Here is a 13,925-nt window from a genome sequence, read left to right as displayed (position 1 = left end):
AACACTATTTTGTATTTTATTTAGAGGCAGGGTCTCACTGAATTGCTTAGCGCCTCACTTTTACTGAGGCTGGCTTTGAACTAACAATCCTCTTGCCTCGCCTCCAGAGCCGCTAGGATTACAGGCGAGCAACACCGCACCTGGCTCTCTTTATTCTTGATATCACTAAACAGCAGGATCCCCAGTGGAGTCAGGCGGCTCCGTGTGGTCTGTGCAGGCATGGCTGCTGATGCCAGAGGGATGACTGATTATGCTACATGGTCCAAAGGGCCCTCTCCTGGGTCCTCATGGTTCTCAGGAGTAAGACCCCAGCTACTTGCTGCCCCCAGGGTTCTTTTTGCCTCTCTTGCCTACCAAGGAGTCACAGAATTTGCTGTGTCTAGGAATTTCAATTAAGAACTCACACACTGGGTTTGGGATTGCAGCTCAGTGATAGAGCACTTGCCTACTACGTGGGAGGTGCTGGGTTCGATTCTCAGCACTGCATATAAATAAATGAATAAAATAAAGGTCTATCAATATTTAAAATATATTTTAAAAAAGAATTCACACACTATCTGTCCTATCGATTTTTTAGATTTGCTGAAAGTTTATTTTTCTAAAATCCTTATTTAAATTACTTTTCCTTAAATACTCTAGCATACTGTGTGAACTTTTATTCTTTGTTATGACTTTTATTACTCTCTCACCATCAGAGCATCTTTCAATTCTCTTTATTATAGTTTTATTATTAGATTACATTTTCATAATTCTCTTATTATTTTATTCTTTTTAAGATCAATTTATTCAATTTAAGTGTCAAGTATAACTGACAAGGTCCCCTTCCTAAAAGTCTTCATATTAGGAAAAGGGGGTGGCAGCAAGACATGATTAACTCACAGATAAACAAACAGGATAATTTCACACTATCATTCTCTGAGGAGGAGTCATTTTAGCAGAGAACAGAATAAAAAGCAGGTAATGCCAAGATCAAGGCAGAGGACATTCCAAGCAGGAAGAGAATCAAGTACAGAGGATCTGAGATTCATCACTCACTTTAAAATACTGGTCACTTGCCATGTGTTTATCATCATCATTTTGCATTATTTCACTTTCCCTCTTACTGGTTTCTGCTCCATCTCTTTCTTTAGGTAGAAAAGTCCACCCATCGTCTCATACTCTCAACCCTCTATCTCTGTAGTCAAAGTCATGGCTTTGGTTCAGACTTCAAGCAGCTCCAGCCTGACTGGTTATGCCAACAGCCTCAATGTTCCCACAGCTTCCAGGCTCTCTTCTCCAGTCCACCATCTCTTCTCTAGTCCAGTCTCCATTGCCCACCAGAGAAAGCCAAGCCTAACAACACAGTGTCCCTTCGCAGCCCAGCTTCTCCTAACCCACCCACTTCTAACAGCGACTTTCCACCCTTCCCACGCAGCAGCTACACTCAGTTCTCAACATCTCTGAAGTCTGCAACCTTTCCTTTTCACGCATGGCATCTGTGACATTCTGGAACATTCTCTGTCTAGGATACCTTTTCTAGTACCTGGTTCTCTCCATCCTTCAAAGTTCTGCTCAAGTTACTGGGCTCTGAAGCCATCACCAGCAACTCAAGTTCCTTGTGCCCTTATCTGATTTTATAATTTTGAACAACAGGCTGAAAGCCTTGGACTTCTCAGGGTCCCTTTGCTGTGAAAGGTTTTATTCTCTTAAAGTCATAGTATGTCCTCAATAAATCATTTCCCTAACTTGGCTGAAAACATAAGAAGCAAAACACCATCAAATGTTAAGTCACCAAACAGATTCACTTCCATCAAAAGAAACGTCTCTTGCCATGGACAGAACTAGCACAAGTCGGTGTTACATTTTTAAATATATCAAAAGTAGCTTTTCAATTGGTTGATAGGTTACTGTTCCCTCTGGACCTTAAACTCTCAAACCACTCATTTCCTCTTTGTAAAACTTCCTGAGGTTCACTGTAGCAGAGCGGCCAACTGATTGATTTTAGAGCTAGACTTCCTGGGGTGAAAGTCTCCTCTATTGCAAACCTTTTGGGGGGCACTCCATCCTTCTCATAAATGAGGGAATCGATGATAAAGACCGTGGCAGAGTATAGAACAAATATAGGAAAGCACTTAGAGCAGTGCTCAACAAATCTGAAGCACCTGCAGTCTTAGGTGTTACTGTGGTTACAACATGACAATGACGACAACCCAAGGGAGGCCATAACTAGTGAATGGAAATCGAAGGGGTAGCAAAGCTTACAATAAGAAAAGGGCAACACTCAGATTTGCAAGCACAGAGGAACTAATAAGTTCTTGGTGTGTAGTTCCCCCTCAGACAGGTCTGGTTCATCTAGTCCAATGAATCAGTTCCCAATCTGAGTCTCTTTGATGTTTTGAATTTCAAGGAGTGATGTGCATATAAGCTTGGAGATGGAGTTAAGGCACCTACTCCATGCCTTGATAGCAAAAGCAAGTATAAACTTGGGTTAGAATCATCTTTTCCCAGGAAAGACCTAAAAAGGGACTTAATGGGGGCTCAAGGCTTCCTCAAAATTGAGCCTCCACCCTCATATTTTCAAATGGACAATAGATGTTTTTACAGAAAATGTTTTACATCACAGTTTCAGCAAAAACCTCTTCCAGGTACATTGCTATTCTGAGCCAATATAAAGTCAGGAAACTTCTCCCAAATAATCTTTTTCCATTTGAAATATTTTACCTTTTGCAAAAGTCTTTGTATCCATTGTCCATTCAGACTTCCTGACTCTAACATAACCAGAGCATTCATGATTATTCCTATTTTATGGGAAAATAAATGGGTGTTTTGACTTGCTACAGTTCACACTGCATCCAGGACTGAACACCCAGACTTCAATCTTCTCCCTCAGTGGCCTTTTCACAGATGGGAAATCATGCTCTTTTTCCAAATGAAAGTTGTTACCCTAGAGGGCTCCTGTGTGGAAGCTTTTGCTTGCAAATGGAATCTGGCACCCCAACAGCAACATTCAAAACAGAAAAGACTACTGGAATATGCAGCTTCCCTAGGACTCCCTCCACCTGGGATCTACCTGGGAGCAAGGTAGAGAACTTTTCAATTGGATACCAACAAGCATTCCTACATGGTTTTCCCACATGCTCATGTCAATGAGACCACAGTTCTGGTCAGTGTGGTAACTTCTTCTTCACCACTAAGTAAAAGACTTTGCCATAGTCTAAGCAGGAATTCTGCTTCTTTAAGGTGATTTACTGAAGGCATGACTATCTTCTGAGAGCAAATTAGGAAAAGAAGCCATGTCTTTGTGTGTCATTAAGTCCGATGCCAAGCACAGGTTGGTTCAAGTTTATTGAAATTGTGAATTTATCTGTGGATTAAACACTGATACATCAGTTATGAAACACTGCAGAGTTTCTCGCAATGACCCCTCATTGGCAATAGGAAATCTTCACGTCAGTAGGACATCAGAATATTTAATCCATCTCCTCTAACATTTGTGTTCTCAAATCTAAGTAGCAAGCCAGACAAAACTCCCTGGTTCTCTCCATCTCTCCAGGTCCACTGTAAAGTGGGGACATTCCTCTTGTACCTACCAGCAGCAACCCACTTCCCACCCCAATTGGCAGGAAAGCTGCAGTTAATTAAATCAGAATTAGGGCAGGAAAAGCAAAGAAAAACTCCACAGAAAATCTTACAAAAATAAAGTGGAGAAAGGACTGTTTTCCCACATACGCTGGATGTGGATGTGTGTTTGCCATAAATTAAGCCTGCTGTGAGAGGGATGCTGAGCCTCCCAGATGGCAAGCATCCGATTGAGACACACAAGGAGAAATGACTTTTTAAAATTCTTGAATTAATTCTGTTCAGTTTATTTGGAATGTCATAATATTCAATAAGTATTTAAGAAACAACATGGTTAGAAATCCAATGAGGCTTCCAAATACAATGTGAGATAACTAATGAGCAAACTTTTCGATGTCAAGAACAACACATTTTATGACTCTTTGGAGTTTACGTTCAAAAACAATTCTTTTAGGGCTGGGGATGTGGCTCAAGCAGTAACATGCTCGCCTGGCATGCGCGGGGCGCTGGGTTCGATCCTCGGCACCACATACAAATAAAATAAAGATGTTGTGTTCACCGAAAACTAAAAAATAAATAATAAAAGAAATTTTCAAAAAAAATTCTTTTAGACAAATACTGCATGATTTCACCTATATTTATAATCTAAAATAATCAAATTTAGAAAATTAGAAAGTAGAAGGGTGGCTGACAGGAGGTGGACAACATGTGGAGCTGTTGGTCAAAGAGTCTAAACTTTGAGCTATGAGATGAATAAATTCTGAAGAACTAATGTGTAATGTAGGGATTATAGTTTAAAATGCTGTATTGTCCACTTAACATTTGCTAAGAGAGTTGATCTTAGGTGTTACCAACACACACACACACACACACACACACACAAAGGTAACTAACTATATGAGGTAATAAATGTGTTATTAACTTGATTGTGGTAATTATTTCGCAGTGTGTATGCATATCAAATTATTACATTGTACACCTTAAATATATAATTTTTATCAATTATACCTCAAGAAGGCTATAAAAAAGATTTAAAACATGATTAATTTATTCTGTGATCATGAAGTATAATATGGGGTGGAGGTCTGGAGGAGGGTGTCAAAATCTATTTGAACAAATATTTAAAGAGCCACGCACTCAACTATCTTAGTTCTAGAGATGCTTATTTCTGACACAAAATGCCTTTCTTGTTTAGTTGAGTTTTGATTTAGTTGTGTTTCTAAGTGAACAATGAAGAAGAAAAATGGAAAAAGTGTTGTCCTTTCACCACCATAAGGAAACTGCTACTTGCTAGTGTGGAGAGTTTGGGCTCTTAAGAACCTTGCAAGCTGGACCACAGGATTGCATTGTGGGACTTGCTGTTTCAGTATCGGTTTTCCTCTTTCCACAGCTTTGTTTGGATCCAGGCTCAGACACTTACAACCAGTATAAGAACTCACTCATCCTTGGCAAGCCTGTTTCTTTCTCTGTACAATGGGAATGAGAAAACGGATCACAGATTCCTCAGCTGTTTGTTAGGTCTTTTATTCTCTTTTTAAGTAAGGAATTTAACTATTTTCTTATAAACTTGTAAAGATGCTTCCTACATTAAAGATACTAATCTTTGCCAATAGGAGGCAAATATTTACTCAACCCTGTTTTTATTTTGGTCTTTTAAGTAAGTTTCTTTTCCCTTTTTTAGATGCTAGCTCCTTAATGAATGCTAGCGGCTATGTGCTACCTCAGTACTTAATTTTCTCTAAGCTGAGAGATGGGAGTCACTACCTCATTTTATAGACAAAACTGAGGCTTCAGGTTAAGTGATTTGTCCAAAGTTAAAGTGATTCTATAAGGAGTTTCTGAAGTCCAAACACAAGTCTATTATACCATGTGGTATTTGGTATATCTTCTGCATGTATAATAGGTAGATAAGTCATCATTCAGAGGGAGCTTTCTGACCTTTGCTTCCTAGGCTGTAAGGGGTTGCAAGTTAGTAGAATAAAGGACACTCCTTGAAATAGTAATAGATAGTACAAAGAGTAAGGTAAATAATGTAAATAATACTATACATAGCAAGCTGTAAACATGACAGCTATTTACTCAATAAGAGGTATATGAGCAAAGTTACGTGATCTGTAAGAGGGAATAAAGGTGGGAAAATGCTACCCTGAGAAGGTCACTGGTGACTAATAAGAAGAATAAAGTCTATGCAAGCTAAACTAAGGCCCAACACACCTGAGACTGTCTCATCAGAGCTGCTAATGGAAACACTTATAGTCCCAGAGGACCTGGAATGGCTCAAGAAGATAGATCCCTTGAATTGGGCCAGGTTCCATTCAGACAAGAAAAAAACTGCAAAGGGAACAGGAATTCTGGGCATCATTTACTCAACTACCACATCACCAATTTGAAGGGGCTCAGATTTAGAATCATAGCATGTTTTGTGCAAAAGACCAGTTGAGAAATTAAATTCAATCCCTAATTATTCCTGAAAGAAAAGGAAAAAATCAAGGCTCAGAGGGATTTACACGATTAGCTAAAGTTTATTCAACTAGTTCACCACAAATCTAGGTCTAGAATTTTGGATTTTAAATTCCTACTCATGGTTCTTTGCTCCATTCAACATAGTCTATGAAATTACAGCAAATCTGATATTCCTTCCTTCCAGTCTGGTTTTCAAAAGGAATGGGCCTCCAAAGATAATATGCACTTATCCAATAAGGGCTTAGGTAACTGCAGTACTAGGGATGAAACCCAGATCTTCATACTTGCCAGGCAAGCACTGTCTGCAGCTTCCTTTGGCTTCTTAACAAAGTTTAGCTTTGTCTTGAACCAAATCACTTATTGTTGTGGTTGTTGTTGTTTTAATAAGACCTACTTTAATAAGACTAGCTACTATTTATTGCCAATAAGACTAGCTACTATGTATCAGGAACTACTAAAAATTTTACATATGCTATATTCTCAAAACAATTCTACAGAGTAGGTTTTAAAATTTTTTTCACAGATGCGATATTGTGGTTCTGAGAAAATAAACAAACATGTTCACAGGGCAAATGGAAGGAGCCAGGAATCTGGACCAAGGCCTTACACATTGTTACTCAGTGGGAATCTGGAGGTAACCTGATGGTGGTAAACACTGAGCCTCTGGAGGTGGAATGCCATGAATAAAGCTTATTCTTCCAACTAGCTATGCGGCCTTGATCAGATTATCTGCTCTTTCTAAGCCTCAGACACCTGCTCTTTAAAATATGAATACAAAGGGTAACTATCTCACTGAGTAGCCATAAGAATTAAATAGAACAGACTATGTTAAGTTCTAAACCAAACAGGACATACTCAGCATTTGCTGTGTATTACCAATTATTATTATTATTCCTTAAAATTATTAGTCTCTTGTTCTAGACCTAGTAGAAGGAAAAAAAAAAAAAAAAACACCCTCCAATGCTCTTCTGCCTGCCATGAAGAAAGGCAGGAGAAGGTTTGGACTCCTGCTGCTCTAACATATGGTCAGAGCCGGGAGAACAGACAAGCCTTACCTGGGAACGGGGGCTTAATTGAACAGCGCTGGCCCAGGTGGCTAGGCTCCAGCTGCTGGATGCTGAGAGGCAGCTTTGGCCAATCTCCAGAAGGAATTTGCATAAACTATCATTCTATCTAGGACTCAAATATCAACAAACAAGTGTCCAAAGATCAGGTCTTCCTTCCTCTGGATAGTGCCACTATCCATGACACTAGTCTCTAAAGACATCTGCATGCTGTCAAAGCACCATGACTCTTTGATCCCAGACAAATGTTGAGAGGAATCAAACATGAGACAAAGACCTTTGTCTTTGAAAAAGACTGTCTTCTCTCTGCATCATTCTGTGAACTTCATCTTAGCAGACAATACAGCCAGCTTGGAAGACAAGCCTCCGCCCAGAGTTCACACCTAACTTGTCTTAATGTGTGATTCAACCTAAGTTTGGTTGCCCACAGTCCCTGTGAGAGTGGCTAGAGTTCTCCTGGAAGTGAGGAGACTGCATTATCTCTATCTTATGGTTTCTTGTAAACCAGTCTGAGGAAGAGAGAAGGGAAGAAGAAAGGAGGCAGAAAAAGACAGAGGAAGGAAAGAGATCAATGAAAATATTTTGTCCATTGTAAAAATATGGATTTTCATTAGCAAGATTTAAATGTTATACTTTTAATGAATTGCTTACTCCATTTTCTACATCTGGTGGTTAGTACATGGCATTAACTTAAAGTCTCAGGTATGCATAAAAGTCACATAAAGCTTTTTAATCCAAAAGCCAGAAATCATTTGCAATTGAACACTTCTGCCTAGACACTGATTTTCATTTAACAGATAAACACTGGCATGGTTAGACTATGACAAAACAAGGTTAAAATCTTATAAATTGAAGGGAACTTGTTGACTGTTCCAATCCCTCACTTCATGGGTGCCTTCTTTGAAGTTTAACTCAGACTCAAAATTTTTGTTTCATTTGGACAAACAAAATTCTTTTTTTCCCAAAAGCTATATGATATTATTAAAATTTTTCCAAGTAAATTAATTAAGAAAGCAAAATACTTCTCTAACTGCAACTCAAGCTGCAAATCCTGTCAGCTCCAAAATAATTTTTTAAATAGGCAAGACAACGGATTGTAGATGGGGTTATGCAACTTATTAGTTCAATGGCCCAAAGTAAGGTACAATATTATTGAACAACAAGTCTGTCAAAATAAGCCGCAATGTGATAATTACGCCCAACACACTGTAGAAGCAGGAAAAGAAAAGTAAAGGTGGTAGGAAAGGAAAAGTTGGGGAAAGGATCAGAATGAGGAAATGTGATGAAAATCAGAGGATGCACATAGCAGAAATGGGAGCCAGTGCAGGCTGTGCTGCAGATTCATTCCTTCTCTCAGCCTGCATTCATATCCCTGCATTCACTACTCAGTGCCAGGCATCATGCCCAAGGACTGGGAATTTAGTTACCAAACACACAGCATTTCCATACTCAAAGAAAGCCATGCTATTGAGGAGGGAAGCAATAAAGCAAAACAGCTGTTTTGTTATAAGGCCATTCAATGTTCTGATTGAGAGTGGAGAAATATAAACAGAACTAGACCAGCAAAGAGGTAGCGCTCCCACTTCTTCCCAGAGCAGAAGGAGGTTCCGGAACTGAGCCTCAAGGGCTTTGGAGTTGGCAAACAGCCTAAAGAAAAAAGTCAATTGATGTGTAGGTAAAAGCAAGAGTAATGAGGGGACACGGCATCTTCCCCCTTACCTGGAAGTCATTCTGCATGGGAGGAACAAAGCATGGCGTTCTTACAGAGGAAGGGAGAAGGCAGAGCTGAGGAGTACGCACTTTATAGAATCGGTGATGGAACACCATGGAAGGATTTTTAAGTAAGGGAGTAAGAGGACCCAACTTGTAATTTAGAAAACCAGGAAAATAGATAAGAGAGAGGCTCACGGACAGAAGAGACTAGAAATGGAGCTTTACAATAGCCCAAAGGATGAAGAAAAAGAACCTGAATGAAGACAGAGCCCTGAGATGGGAGGTGGCAATGTCATGGGCTTCAGGCAAAGGGGTTAGCAGGACTTCATGGATGACCGGTAGAAGGTGAGGAGGAGTTAGGATAAGAGGCAATGAATTCAAAATAGTGTCAGAGCCCACAGCAGCAAAAAGGGCTCACAGAGAAGAGGGGCCACCATGGAGGACATGTAAAGGATCATGCATAAGAAAAAGGCAGGAATCAAAGCAGATTCTGTAAAAGAACTTCATCTTGAAGATTCTCAATTTTGCATTCCTCGCTATTTCTTGTCCCTACTGTGTCAAAAGTGTTTGCTGCTCAATCTGTTTTGCCACAAAATTGTGGTTAGGTAGAAAGAAGGTCCGGTTAATGCTAATATTTACACATTTCCCAATTTGGCAGGGGGTACCAGGGATTAAATTCAGGGGCACTCAGCCACTGAGCCACATCCCCAGACCTATTCTGTATTTTATTTAGAGACAGGGTCTCACTGAGTTGCTTAGTGCCTCCCCATTGCTGAGGCTGACTTTGAACTCGTGATCCTCCTGTCTCAGCCTCCCGAGCTGCTGGGATTACAGGCCTGTGCCGCCACACCTGGCTACACATTTCCTCCATTTTGATGGTTGATTTCTTATGTGTCAACTTGACTAGACCATGGGATGCCCAGACATTGGCCCAAGATTAGTCTGAGTGTGTCTGTGAGAGTGTTTCTGGATGAGAATAACATTTAAAACAGTAGACCAATAAAGTTGATTGCCCCACTCAGTTCAATCAATCAAATAGAACAGAAGGATGAATAAGAGGGAAATTCCCTGCCTGACTGTTTCAGCAGGGATTTCTGTCTTCTAACTTTTGGACTTGAACAGAAACATTGGCCCTTCTGGATCTTGAGCCTGCTAGCTTTCAGACTGGAAGTTATTGGCAGTTATTTCTATTCTTTAGAAAATTTCTATTCTTTAGAAAAAACTGAGTAATACACTCATTTACTAAGATTATTTCCAAAATGAAATCACACATGCATAAGCATTATCTCTTTGGAGAGGGAAGGAGCTGGAAGATGGGTCTCCTCAACATTTGGATACTTGTCCTTTTAAAATGTTCCAATCTTAAATGTGTATTATTTTTATGTGAAAATTAGTAATAGGATTGGGCATGGTGGCAGATGCCTGTCATCCAGTGACTCAGGAGAATGAGGCAGGATTCCAAGTTTGAGTCAAGTCTAGGAAACTTAGTGAGATTCTGCCTGAATAATAAAAAGGACTGGGGATATGGCTCTGTGGTAGAGTGCCTCGGGGTTCCATCCCCAGTATCAATCAACAAATAAGTAAATAAATAAACCTAGCAATAGGAGTTATCTGGCTAGAAAGAATATCTTTATTATTTAAATTTTTTTCTTTTGACCATTCTATATAATTTAAAAAACTACCCTTCTATGATTACCTATACAGGAAAGCACAGTAAAAAAGAACTAAAGAAACACATACTGCATCACCAGTTACATCTGGTTTGGGATTGGGGTGACAGTCAATAGGGTTTCAGCTGTGTGCTTTTTTTTAAATTTTTCATGGTAACATGTACATTTTATAAGAAAAATCATAGAAAACTAGTTAATATTTTAAAAATTGCTTCTCAAGAGTCTGGAAATTTAGGAGTTATTCACCAAACTGCTTCTTCCTTTATTTAATAATTTTGTCTTATCATTTATGTTGGCAAATTGTGGTTTTCTATGCAAATGTCAAGGGGTTTTTGCTGGGAGGAGGGGGACCTGAGTCTCTTTCCTAGACCTTGAACCTGCTCAAGAAGATCATAAGTCACTGTCAGCCAAAAAGTAGAGATTGTTCAGGTGATGTGTATCCGGAATGGTGGCATATCCACCTGGTGTTAAATCTTGGTGTATTCTGAACGGGAGTAGGTACAGGTGCTGCCTAGCAACCAGCCTTCTCTTTCCTAACAGCAGACACCCTGTAGGTACCTTTTCTGTTAAATCTCACTTTTTTTTTTTTGCTCAGAGTCTTGCCTTCTTTGTTTTTTGTTTCTTTTTTCTTTTCTTTTTTTTTTTTTACAAATGTTATCCATATGACAAATACGCAGTGAGAGAGGCACCCTCAGAGTGAGATTCCTCTCCTCATGCTCTCACAATCAAAGCAACATGGAACTGAATTTCATGAGCTTCAATATAATAAGTGCATTTTTAAAACTTCTTGGTTTTGATTAGGGTAAAAAAAATCCACAAAACATATATTTACCATCTTACCATTTTTAAGTGTAGGTAGGCACTGCTAAGTATACTCACATTGTTGTACAACACAATCTAGAACATTTTCATCTTGGAAAATTAAGCTCAATACCTCCAGCAACAACTCTCCACTTCATCCTCCACCCAACCCTTGGCAATCACCATTTTAGTTTCTGTCTCCATGAATTTGACTACTGTACATACCACATACGAGTGGAAGCATAGAGTGTCATGGTGTTTGAGGTGTCCCCCAAAAGCTCAAGTGTTAAGACAGGAATATTCAGTGGTGAAATGATTAGACTATGGGAGCTGTAACCTAATCAATGGATTGATTCATTTGATGGATTAATTAAATGGACTATTGGCACGGTAAGTATAGGCAGGTAGTGTGTGGATAGAGGAAGTAGGTAACTGGAGTATGCTTTGGAAATCATATATTTTGTCCTTGGTTTCTCCTGCTCTCCTTCTGCTTCTTGGCTACCATGAGCTCAATAGCTTTCCTCCATGATGCCCTTCCATGATGGTGTTATGCCTCACCTCCAGTCTAGAGCAATGGAGTCAGCCAACCACGGACTGAAATTCTAAACCATAAGCTCAGACAAACTTTTCCTCCTTTAAGTTGATCTCTTCAGGTATTTTTGTCACAGTCATAAAAAGCTGACTAATATACAATATTTGTATTTTTGTCACTAGTGTATTTCACTTAGCACAAGGTTCTTACTTTATAAGACTGAATACCATTCTATTGTATGGATAGACCACATTTTGTTTCTCCATTCATCTGTTGATAGGCACTTTGGTTGTTATAAACATGGTTGAATGATTACATATCTTGCAGCCAGTTTTCTTATTTTTTTTATTTAGATTTTATTAAATCATAAATGTACAACAGCTTCTTAACTGTACACATGCACTTAAATTTTTTTTAAAGGAAAACGTTATGTCTTATTACATCATGATCCTGGCTAATAGTTTTTCAAAACTTTGAGAAAAATCTTAAAGTTTTCACATGTCACCTGAAACTTACAAATTTAACATTATCAAAGAAGGAATGCTTTTACACTCTTACAAAGACCACTAGAAAGAAACAACAATTAAAAAGCTAAGAAACTGTCTCAAAGGCTTTTATTATTTTTACAATCCTTCCCCCACAGTAAGGTAATGTTATTAAATAATCTAATCCATTCCCAAAATGGCTCTCTGCATCTGCTCTGGTGTCTTCTGCCATATCATTGCATATTTATGCATGACTGAGATAAGAATTTCCTTAACATTGTTATTTGGATAACCTGAAGCTGTTCAGTTACCTTTGGGCTCTCATCCCCTCCTTTTTATACAGTGAAGCTCAAGGCAAATAGGATGAAGATGGGATGAAGCTCAGTATCGGCTCCTCCCACCATAACCCTCACTTCCTCCAGGACCATAATTTCCTCTACCACGTGGTCGCCCCATGTTCCTGCTACCCAAGTTTCCACTCTTCATTAGACTATATTTAGAAGGTTGCTGGTTATAATTTCCAAAATCATTATAACTTCCACTTCCATAATTTCCTCCTCCATAGTTGTCATAACTACCTCCATAGCCCCCACCCTGGTTTCCATATCCAGATCCTCTACCATTATAGCCTCCTCTTCCTCCTCCATAACCAGGGCTACCTCTAAAATTGCCATGCCCAGGACCTCCTCCATATCCATTAGAGCCATCCCCAAATTCATGTCCACTTCCATATCCATCAGATCTTCCTCTAAAGTTGCCTCCTCTTCCACTCCTGGAACTTTGGACTTTTTGCATTTCTTGTCTAGACAAAGCCTTTCTCACTTCTGCATTATGACCATTGATGGTGTGGTATTTTTGCAATACAATTTTGTCCACAGGATCATGGTCATCAAAAGTCACAAAACCAAAGCCTCTTTTCTTTCCAGACTGCCTATCCGTAATTATCTCAATGGTGTCAATTTTTCCATATTCTTCAAAGTAATCTCTAAGGTGGTGTTCCTCGATATCTTCTTTAATTCCGCCAACAAACAGCTTCTTCACAGTCACACGAGCCCCTGGTTTTCCAGATTCCTCTCTTGCTACAGCTCGTTTTGGCTCAACCACTCTCCCATCAGTTGAATGAGGTCTTGCAGCCATGGCAGCATCAACCTCAGCCATGGATGAGAAAGTTACAAAACCAAATCCTCTTGATCTTTTGCTTGCAGGATCCCTCATAACCACACAATCTGTAAGTTTTCCCCATTGCTCATAGTAGTTTCTTAAACTGTCATCTGTGGTTTCAAAACTTAAGCCACCAATAAAGAGTTTACGGAACTGTACCTTTTCTCTCTCCATCGCAGACTCAGTCGCTTCAGCCCGATTTCCCGCAGGCAAGTGAGATAAGAGAGATCTCTGCAAACAAACACGAACCTGGACTCATCCTGGCGCTGTAGTGAGAACTGCCACTGAAGAGCACCTCCACACAGGACCGGCGCTGCTGCTACTGCTGCTAGAACCGCTGCCGCTGCTTTTCTAGAACCTTCCTCCAACTAACTCCAATTTATTTTTAAAATGGACTTGGTTCTTTCTCTTCCTCTCTCTCCCTGCTCCTCCCTAATCTCTCTCCTCCCTAATCTCAGGGAAATGGGATTACCTTTTT

At 39.6% G+C, this 13,925-nt stretch overlaps 1 pseudogene; it reads right to left on the bottom strand.

Annotated features, from left to right (window-relative positions):
• Positions 1 to 12,667: 12,667 nt before the first annotated feature.
• LOC114096563 (heterogeneous nuclear ribonucleoproteins A2/B1 pseudogene) lies at positions 12,668 to 13,647 on the bottom strand (annotated as a pseudogene).
• Positions 13,648 to 13,925: the final 278 nt, after the last annotated feature.

Source organism: Marmota flaviventris, chromosome 13 (genome assembly GCF_047511675.1).
Source record: "Marmota flaviventris isolate mMarFla1 chromosome 13, mMarFla1.hap1, whole genome shotgun sequence".
NCBI classification, from domain to species: domain Eukaryota; kingdom Metazoa; phylum Chordata; class Mammalia; order Rodentia; family Sciuridae; genus Marmota; species Marmota flaviventris.
This window is presented reverse-complemented; position numbering and strand designations above follow the sequence as displayed.